Source organism: Gracilinanus agilis, chromosome 3, assembly GCF_016433145.1.
Source record: "Gracilinanus agilis isolate LMUSP501 chromosome 3, AgileGrace, whole genome shotgun sequence".
NCBI classification, from domain to species: domain Eukaryota; kingdom Metazoa; phylum Chordata; class Mammalia; order Didelphimorphia; family Didelphidae; genus Gracilinanus; species Gracilinanus agilis.
In genome coordinates, this window is record NC_058132.1 from 150889910 (window position 1) to 150900429 (window position 10520).

The window sequence follows — 10520 nt, forward strand, 5'->3', positions numbered from 1 at the left end:
AATATTTACTGATTGACTGATTTCAGTGATACCTACCAACCACCTCTCCTAGAAAACAGCAATACAGACCTGGTGCTGTAGAAGCTGAAAAGATGAATTGCAAGGACTCTGTGCTTAAAAAGCCTATAATTAAGTTGAAGAGATAAGGAATAAGTACATGAAAAACTAAATCATAACAATGAAATGAGACCACAATGCAAAGAGGCACCCCAAGACAGAACAGGATTCATTTCCAAATGAGTAGCACAGACTAAAGTGTTATGGGTTCCCAGAAGGAAGAAGTCAATGTGGACTGGGAAAATTTGGTCCAAGGTAGGGATAGGACTTGAACTGGGTCTGGAAAGATGGGACTGGAAAGAGAGCCTAGAGTAAAGATGAAGGGATTCCAATTGGGGGAGGCAAAGTAGAGGCAAGAAGGACACAGAGACAAGAAGAATATGGAAGGTCACTGGATCAACACATGTCTTACATTCCATCGTCAACATATTTAGTGAGAAAATAGCCCAGCTCACTCCGGGTCTTTACTGCTGTCGCTGCTACTACCCTAAGTGTATGGTTGTACAAGAAATCACTCCAATATCTAAAATCACCACTGTTCCCTGCATCTGCACACCTAGTAATATATACATGTGCTACCTTTTACATTGAGAGTTCAGGCCCAGAGAATATTGAATTTGTAAACAGTTTTGCTTCTAAGGCTTCCTCTAAATGCCAGAGCATGAAGTCTCAATTCCGCAATCAGCACATTTCAAGAGAGGAGTCACAATTCAATAACGCAGGATAGAAATGTGAATAGGAATTCAGTTGGTGCAGTGTAGCACAATCAAACAGATCCTCTCTGGAGTGAAACAGGAACAGAATAAAACATGATTTGCTTGGGAATCTGTAGAGGAGGGGCTGGAGCCCAGCATTGGTATCTCTTCATTGATCAACGGCACTAAGGGAATAAAGAGAGGTCTCCTGGAGGGCCAGTTTGGAGACGTGTGTGTGTGTGTGTGTGTGTGTGTGTGTGTGTGTGTGTGTGCTGCAATGCAAGGAGTTTTGACATTTTTTTTTTTTTTTAGAGAGCAGAGTTAGTCAGTACTTCCCACCCAGCCAGCACACAGGAAAGCATCACATAAGCCTCCTGGAACCAAAGTGCTTGTGTCACCTGCCCAAGGACCATGACCAAATTCATGTCATATTCCCTGAACGCAGTGGGTGATGCAGAAAAAAAAAAGCCACTGCCTGCAGGAAGGGAAACACGTTAAGACGCACCAGATAAGCTGCTGAGAATGAGTCAGTGTGTGCGTGCGTGTTGAGCTAACTATACATGAAGGTCTATTTGTATATGTGAGCATCAGTGTTTGCATTCAAGGATGCCTATTTCAGTGTTCATAGATATGGATGCCCAAGACCAGTTTATGCTAGGAATCTAGGATTTGACATGGTTTTAGAATTTACATTACCTTGCCAGCACGATGTAGTGGGAAAGACGATGGCTCTGGAGTCAGAAGACGTGGATTCAGATCCCAGCTCTGCCTCCACTTCCCTGAACCTCAGTTTTTCTACCTACAAGATGGTGTCAGGATCTGATGACCACTGAGGACATTTTCAGCTCTAAGTCTATGAGCCTCAGGTCTGTATAAGCAGAAGGGCTCATAAAACCATTATAAACACATCACAGATATTGTCCTTGGAGACCTAGCTATAGGGATCAGGACCCCAGTGCTACTGCCTCTGGGAGGTTCTCAACCTTCCCCCCAAGAGAACTGGTGTTGGCCATTGAAGGTGTCCAGGCTCTTCTGTCTTGAAGCATGTCGGCTGAGACATCTAAGAGCCCTAGACCTTCTCAAATTCAGGTGCCCTGGCTGGCTAGCATCCTTTTGGGACTTCAGTCTCTTCATCCATAAAATGACATGGTTGATCTATCAGGAGTTGTGTTTTTTTTTAATAAAGTTTTTATTGACGTTTCTTATGTCACTAGAGTTGTTATGAAAATATGGAATGTTTCATGCATTTGCATGTCATCTTTTGTCCAGGGGTTGGGTTAATTTCTGTATCATTCCAATTTTAGCATCTATGCTGCCCAAATGAGCAACTATCAGGAATTCTTAACTTTCTTTGGCAGGTCACGGACCCTCTTTTTGCAGCCTGGTGAAGTCTATGAACCTTCTCTGACAAAAACAATTATAGCTAAGATTAATGTAGCTTTTACCAAGTGCCAGACACTCTCCTAGGAGTTTTACAATAATTATCTCATATGATTCTCACAACAATCCTGCAAGGTAGGTGCTATTATTGTCCTCATTTTACAGAGGAAACTGAGGCAAATATAAGTTAAATGACTTACCCAGAGTCACACGGTTAATGGTCAGAGGCTGGATTTGAACTCAAGTTTTCTCATCTCCAAGTCTGGCTCTCTATCCACAGTGCCATCTAGTTGCCTGCAAAATGAGATTACAAAGGAAACCAATTATACTGAAATATGGCTATTGATTTTTTTTTAAGTTCACGAATCCCTTGTTAAGAACTAGATGATTTCTGAGATCTTTCTAAAGCATAAGTATGGCCATTCCTCTTCAGTAAACTCCAATGGCTCCCTCTGACCTTAAGAATGAAATGTAAAATCCTTAGTTTGCCTTTTAAATCCCTTTATAATGTGGCCCCTTTCTCCTTTTCCAGTCTTTTTTGCACCTTACTTCCCTCCATGTAGTCTGTTATCCAGTGATTCTGGGTTCCTGGGCATTTCCACTGACCTCTCTCCTTCCATGTCTCACCCTCCTGTCTTTCCTAGTTTTCCTTCAAGCCCCAGCTAAAAATCTCACCTTCAACAAGAAATCTTTCCTAATTAGCCTTCCTTAATGCTAGTGCCTTCTCTCTGTTCATGTTCTCCAATATAACTCCCGTCCTTCTTGTTTATAAATGGTTGTTTCCACGTCTTGTCTCCCCCATTAGAAAGTGACCTCCCGGGGAGCAGAGACTGATTTCGCCTTTCTCTGAATCCCCAGGGCTTAGCCTAATTCCTGGAATTTAATAAAAGTTTCATAAATGCTAGTTGCCTTGATTTGAGATTCCTTCCAACTCTCACATCCGATTCTGAGAGAGTGATTTCGAGTTCCCTCAAAAAGCCCCTAGCCAACCTAGAAATTAAGTCCATCAACCCAGTTCACCTAGAAGCCAATTGAAGATCAATGGAAGCTTTCTCATTTCACTTGCTTGAAAAAGTCCGGGGAATGAGAGCTGTGCTCTTCTCCAGTCCTCGGAGAGTCTGGCTTTTGCCCGCTGAAGCTCTTGGACCTGAGACGGACTAAGAGGCACTCAAGGGGAGGAGACGCAGGGATGCACATCAATAGAACCATCCCAAGCCCTCATTTCAATCCCTCCTCAGGTTTTCTGAAGGGCTCCACTGGGAGGCTTATTGTCCCCTTTCTAGCACCAAGTCTTAATTGATGACTTTGATTTTATCTGAGAGGGCCCATTAAAATGGATGGAGCTGCTCTTGGTGACTTCTGTTCACTCCTCTTATAGCCAGTTTTTCAGCTCTCTCTCCTAATCAGTTTTCTTTTACCCTCTACCCTTGTTGGTTGCCACCAGGCTGAAACTGCCTGATGCATTTAGAAAAGGATGCTTCTCTCCCATCTCCATGTTCTCTTTCCCCACCCTCTCCCCTGCTCCCTGCAAAAGGTAAGTCAGGGATAGGAGGGGCCTTTGAATCACTGCTCTGCAATCCCACAAGGTTCTAGACCAAACCAATTAAAGAGCAAGGGAGCCAAACAGGCTTCCTCTAACTCCAAAGCTTTTTTTTTTTTTTTTACAGCCATCTGAATTATTTTTCACACACATCTCTCAGAGGAAGATCAAATCCATTGTCTAGAGCAGCAAGAAAGAGAGAGATGGGAGGATCATAAGATTTAGAGCTGCAAGTCTCTAGTGATAATCTTACCAACCCCCTCATTTTACAGATGAAAAAACTAAAGTCCAGAGTTTGAGTGATTTTTCTAGAATTTCACAGATAGCAAGTATCAATGCCAAGATTTGAGCCCAACTCTTTCAATTCCAATTGCCTCAGTTTCCTTACTGTTAAAATGAACTGTAGAAGGAATGGCAAACCATTCCACTATCTTTACCAAGAAAACCCCAAATGGGGCCCAAAAGAATAAGACATGGCTAAAATAAATGAACAAGAGCAATTTCCAATTCCAGATTCAGTCCTTTTGTTACTATATTGAAACTGCTGCTTTCTGAAGGGGAAAAGGAAATAGGAAATGTGGGGTTAAGTTTCAACCCAAAATATTCACAGAGTTGCCTAGGATTAAGCCTAAATGTAAGATCCTGTGGAGTAAAGGGTCCTCAGATTGTGTTTTTGCTTTTTCTATATTGACAGAGTAGATCTATAGGTCCACAAACCCATTCAAATCTATGTGACCTGGCTTGCTTTTGTTATTGTAGTTTGTCTTTTGTTTAAAAGAGGACCAATGACATCACAAAGTGATGTTTTGACTTGTGTATAAATTGAATTTAAGTGAGGCAGAGCTACACAGTCATTAACCTCATTGTCTCTTCCAGAGTCATTCTGGTCCCGTGGCAGGACAAAAGTGAGGAGGACTAGTGATGGCCTGGGATGCAAAGGATGACCTTGGCATCTTCAACGTCTCACCGACTCTCAGTTCTCCACAGGGCCTCCTCAGCTGCCTTCAGGGCCATGGGAACAAGTTGTCCTTATCTCCCTATTCTGGTGGATGAAGTTTTCACATGCTTGAGGTAGACAGTTCCTTAACTCACCAATGGGTTTGTGGCCCATTGGTTACCCTCAATGTGGCATAGCCCATTTGCCCATGGTTTACTGAGGTACAGCTGTTGTGGATGCTATAGTTTCCTCAAGTCATGGGTAAGAGTTGAGTGCCAGGTAGACACCAAATGAACACCAGAGGTACTGTACTAGTCCTCTTTGAATACCAATATACGCCCCCTTTGTTGTATTAGCAAGCTCTAGGACTCAACTCATTGGTAAACCTCCATCTCCCCATAGAGTTTGCTAGCTGCCACCATTTCATCATAGGCTGAATATATCACATTCACTATCGCCTATGGAAGAGGTCATAAGCCTTCCTTCAGGCTAGCTTCTTGATAACAGTTAGTACCTTTCTTTGAAGAGTTTTAATTTTTTTTTGGTCACTAAGCACTTCAGGGAAATGTTGGAAGATGTGTAAGCAAAGGGCAGAGTTACTGAAGTACATGCGTCATTCCAGTCAATACTGCTCTTTTATACACACTCAAGAGGGATCAAAGTCTGACTCTTTCCCAGTTCTTTTGCCCACTCTCTGACTGACCCCTACTTCTTCTAGATCAAGGGTCTTTAACCTGCATTCTATGAACTTGATTTTAAATACATATGTATATTTCAAAATTGCAATTCTATATAATTGGTTTTGTTTATAATCTGATGCATTTTATTTCATTCATTTTAAAACATTCTGAGGAATGTAAGAATTTGTTTTTCATATATTATATTAATTTCTATTTAAGGATCAAGGATTAGAGAGAATTTCTGTGTATTCCTTTGTCTGTGTTTTGGGTCAGAGACTGTTTTTTCTATTTTCTTTGACCTTAGGAATCCTAGTTAATGTCTTCCTTTTAGCAAAATTTGGTTAATAGAAAAGCAAGACAAAGATCCTCTTCCTGTCTGTGTGTCCTTCATCACAAGGGGATAAGGAAAGTTGATAGTTTGATGGACCATCTTCTAATAAGCTATTTACCAGTAAGAGACGTCTTGGAATGTTCAAGAGGGGATGAATAATGAGCTCTGAAAACTCCATTTATAGATTTGCCTGATAGAGTTTTGAGGTCTTTGGTCATTCAGGGGAGTCACTGACCTATCACTTTATTGGTTATAATGCTAACCTAGTCAATAAATTAATATTCTTACCCCAAATAAATCTCTTAAAATAGTTTTAATTGTAACAGGAGTCTAGGCTTTGCCAAACTGCCAAAGGAGTCCATATTCTAAATCTTGTCTCAGAGCCTGCCAGCTAGGTGTTATCATAGGTCCTAGCTTCCAGTCAGCAGTTTCTTTGGAGAGAATTGTTATCATTTCAATTATTCTAGAATACTCTTTTCCAAACTTTAGCCCTAGATTTGGAAACTCCTCAACACACTTTTCTTTCTATGACCAAACACCAAATTTATCCATTTTGCTAAGACCTGGCCTTGGCAGGGTTGGTCATTGGAGAGTAGACAGAACCTTGAATGAAGAATTCTTTCTCTGGTGTCTGCAAAATTATCCCTCTGATCTATCCACTTTAATTAGGCATATCCATGATTGTCAAAATAGCTAACAGTGATATAGCTTTTTATGGCTTGTGAAGCATTTCACATATATACCTCATTTTATCTTCACAATAACTCTGTGAGATAGATTCTATTATTATACTCATTTTACAGATCAGGAAACTGAGGCAGACAGAAAGATTAAGTGAATTGCCTATGGTCACAAAAGTAGAAGTATAGGAAGCAGGATTCAAATTCAGGATATCTCTATATCCACTGTGCCACCTACTTGTCTTTATCTATGCAGCTTACTTCTTTTCCTAAAGCTATTAAGGCTCTAGTTTGGGACCTGTATCTCACCATTTGATGTGCACTCTGGCAGCCTAAGCATCCTTTCTGGCTGCTTACATAGCTAGTACTATTCTTGGTGTCAAATGGCTTCCCAGATTTGTCATCCTAAGCTGGCATTGGCCTTCTTTGCTTTTGGGAGGTCATGCATATTCCATATACCCCTAGTAACCATTTACTCTAAGCCACCCTTTTTCCCTCCAGTAGAATATAAGCTTCCTAAGGGCAAGCAATGATTTGTCTTTATCTTCATATTTCCCATAACCTCTATAGTCCTGGTACATTGCAGGCACTCAATGAATACCTGTTGAATTGACTAGCACTATAAGATTGGTTTCTGAGAGTTTTAAGGTCTGTTTTTTTAGCTCTTATGTCTGATGACAGAGAAAATGATTCAGAATGGGGCTTCCTTTAGATGGGTAATCTGTAGGGAAATGAATCCCTGGAGTTCTAAGGCCCAGGGACCCTATAGGAAAGTATATCTTGTCTGGAGTTACCTAAAACTAGAAGTAAGTAGAAGATGACTCTTCAGTGAGGCATATATGCCTGGTTGCCTGGTTGCCACTATTAGACTCCATCATGGAATGGGAAAACAGAAAATAAAGAAGAAAAAAATCTTATAGCTTAAGGCACAGCCCTGGGAATCTTTCCAGCCAATTATTCCATATTCTGAGGGAAACATTTTCTGGAGGTGTAAATTGAAAATAAACATTTGCCCTAAATGGCAGCAATCTACAAGCAATGGAGGAGAGCATTTATAACTAGGAACATCCAAAAATTTCCTTTAAACTCCTGTTGGCACTTTTTAAGCACTTTAACAAAGTACCACCAGGAGACTAAAAAGTACATTTTGCTTCTATCAAGTCTTGTTACAATCGTTACATTACATCAAAGATAAGCCACTTAATTATCTGGGTGGAACATTGCTACAGGTTCCTGAATATGTTTCTTGGTTGGGAAAATCATTGGAAAGGTGCAATGCATTCAGATCGCAGAAGCATTTCCTCTCTGCAAACATCTCAGTGCAAGTTTCAATTTATTGTTTGACATCTGTAGGGTTATGGTGCCTACTTGTAAAGTGATTTACTTAGAGCGAGATGGAAATGCTAGCTAGCAATATTGACAGTCAATGGAAAAGGAGAACGTTCTACTGTCCTTTGGGTAAAAGAGCTGAAGAAAGGCAAACTTCCAGAAGTTCTGGCTTTCAAGTTCCATTCTATATTAGAGTGAGATTGTGGCTTGAGTTTTTTCCTAGGAACAATTCCAAAAGGTTTCACAGACATGGACCACACACCATTGTGCACATCTTAATAGATTTTCTCTTTCTAATTTAATCTGGAATTGGATACCTAAGAAAAAAGGATCAGGGTGAACTTGAGGATCAGCTAAGGTCATGGAGAAAGAAAGAATCCAGAGGTCTTTCTCCAGAGATGGAGAATCCTTCAGATAAATTCATCTCCCAGTGAGGACACACACACACACACACACACACACACACACACACACACACACCCTCAAATCACACTTCTCCATTGGAGTTTTGGGTTGACTCCCACAAGCCTCCTCCCAACCAAGACTCTATTACTCACAGTTCTATTCCTCATTCATCTCATTTGAATGTTGTTTCATATTTTAACCATTGATTATTCACAAGATGCTAGTTCCAATGGACCTAGGGCTTCCTCTCTCATCATAGGCTTCACTCAGACTTAAAAAAATTATTTTTTTAAACCCTTACCTTCCATCTTAGTATCAGTACTAAGACAGAAGAGCAGTAAAGGATAGTTGATTAAGGTTAAGTGACTTGCCCAAGGTCACACAGCTAGGAAGTATCTGAGGCCATATTTGAACCCAGGTCCTCCAAATCCCAGGCCTGGGGCTCTATCCACTGTGCTACCTCTGATCTAGGTATTGAAGGGATGACTATATGCATGCCCAAGGTGATATTTCTAAACTCTAGGTGCTTTCCTAAACTTAATAATTGCTATTTTCAGATTACCTGTTGCTTCATATTAGTTCTTACCTGTTAAGTTTCCCTTTCACTGGATTCTCAGGGATGTGATAGTACTAGCAGGATTAACTTAAAGAAAATCCTATGATAAGGAGGCCTTTCAGATATTGTTTCCCAATTATACAAATGGAAAAAATGAGTCATAATTTCTCCTTCCCCAGCACCTGGCAAAATCTTAGGCCAGTATGGGAAAAGTAAATCAAAGATTTGCACTAAAGGGAAACTCAGTGTCTAGTTCTCTCTGGTCCTAAGGGCCCCAATAATAATCCAAAAATCCAACAATAATAAGGCAGCATTCAAAAAGCCAAAATGTCTATGAATCATTTGAAGTGATAGATAATTTCAGCAACAAATACATGATCAAATCCATCAAGTGACTTTTGTTGCTTATTCTTGATTTACTTTTGTATCACTTTATTCATTCAAGCAACATCATATAGCACTTGAAGAATATGGTGTTGAATGTTGGAGGAAATGACACAAAATAAATGACAATAAGTTCATCAGAAAGATGTTCTCAGGTCTGAGGGGGAAGGTCTTTATTGACAGCGTAGAGAATCAGGGAAGGCTTCTTAGAAAAGGTAGCATTTGAGCTGGGCTTTAAAGGTTGGATCGATATCGAACTAGTATGATCAGGAGGAAAGATATTTCAAGCAAAGGAAAGGTTTTTCAAGGATATATTTTGTGAGCAGATAGTAGTGTAGGTTGGTTGTAGCAGAGAATTCAAAAAGGGGAATAATGTAAGTCTAGAAAAGTAAAGTGACCGAGAAGGGCCATGGACATGAAGAAAAGGAACTTGTATCCAGAAATATTACTGTTTTGTCTGTATCCCAAAGAGATCAAAAATAGGTAAAAAGGGCTTTTCTGTACTTGTAAAGAAATATTTATAGCAGTTCTTTTTGTGGTGGCAAGAATTGGAACCTGAAGGGTTGCCCATCAATTGGGTGATGACTGAACAAGTTGTGGTATATGATTGTAATGTAATACTATTGTGCCATAAGAACTGACAAAGAGAAGAGGATAATCACAAAAAAAAAACCTGGAAAGTTTTATATGAAGTGATGCAAAGTGAAGTGAGCAGAACAAGGATAATTTTGTACATAGTAACAGCAATAATGTAAGATGAACAACTATGAATAACTTAAAGATTATCAGCAATACAAAGATTCAAGACAACCCTAAGGGACTCATGACAAAAAAGACTATCCATTACCAGAGAAGGAACTGATAGAGTTTGAATGCAGACTGTAGCATATCATTTTTCACTTCATTCTTTCATGGATTTTTTTCTAGTATAATTGATATGTTTCTTTTTTTACAACATGATGAACCTGGAAACACATATTACATGATATATAATGTCATATTGCCTACCATCTCAGAGATCAAAGAGTGTTGGGAAGGAGGGTAAGAACATAAATCTCAAAATGTCAAAAATGATTATTAAAAATTGTTTCTACATGTAATCTGGGAAAATATATAATAATAAAAAGTAAGAAATTTGTTTGACTTAGTAGGTAATTGGGAACTACTGAAGATTTTTGAACAAAGAGGTAATGTGACTAGATCTACACATAAAGAAGATTTTATTTTCAAAAATAAAGGCTAGATTGGAGGGAGATAGAGAGACAGGAAGAACTGTTATAAGAGTCTTCTGACAGGTAGTAGGGATATGTACTCTGATGATGGGAGTGGGATTAGAGAGGAGGAACAGATGGAAAAGATTTTGTAGAGGTAAAAGTGTCAGGATTTAGTCACTGACGGCATAAAATGTAAGGCAGAAGGAAGAGGCCAAGATAATCTCCAAATTTTCAATAATGTGATACCATGGAAAGAAACTGGCTGTGAAGTTAGAGTATCATGGTTCCTATTCTACTTCTTGTGTGACCTTGAGCAAATCATTTAACTTCCT

At 39.6% G+C, this 10520-nt stretch overlaps 1 non-coding gene across 1 annotated transcript; it reads right to left on the minus strand.

Annotated features, from left to right (window-relative positions):
- Positions 1-1975: 1975 nt before the first annotated feature.
- Positions 1976-2080, minus strand: LOC123243430. The gene has a single exon (XR_006505959.1). It is a non-coding gene; the product is annotated as a U6 spliceosomal RNA (small nuclear RNA).
- Between the last annotated feature and the right edge of the window lie 8440 nt (positions 2081-10520).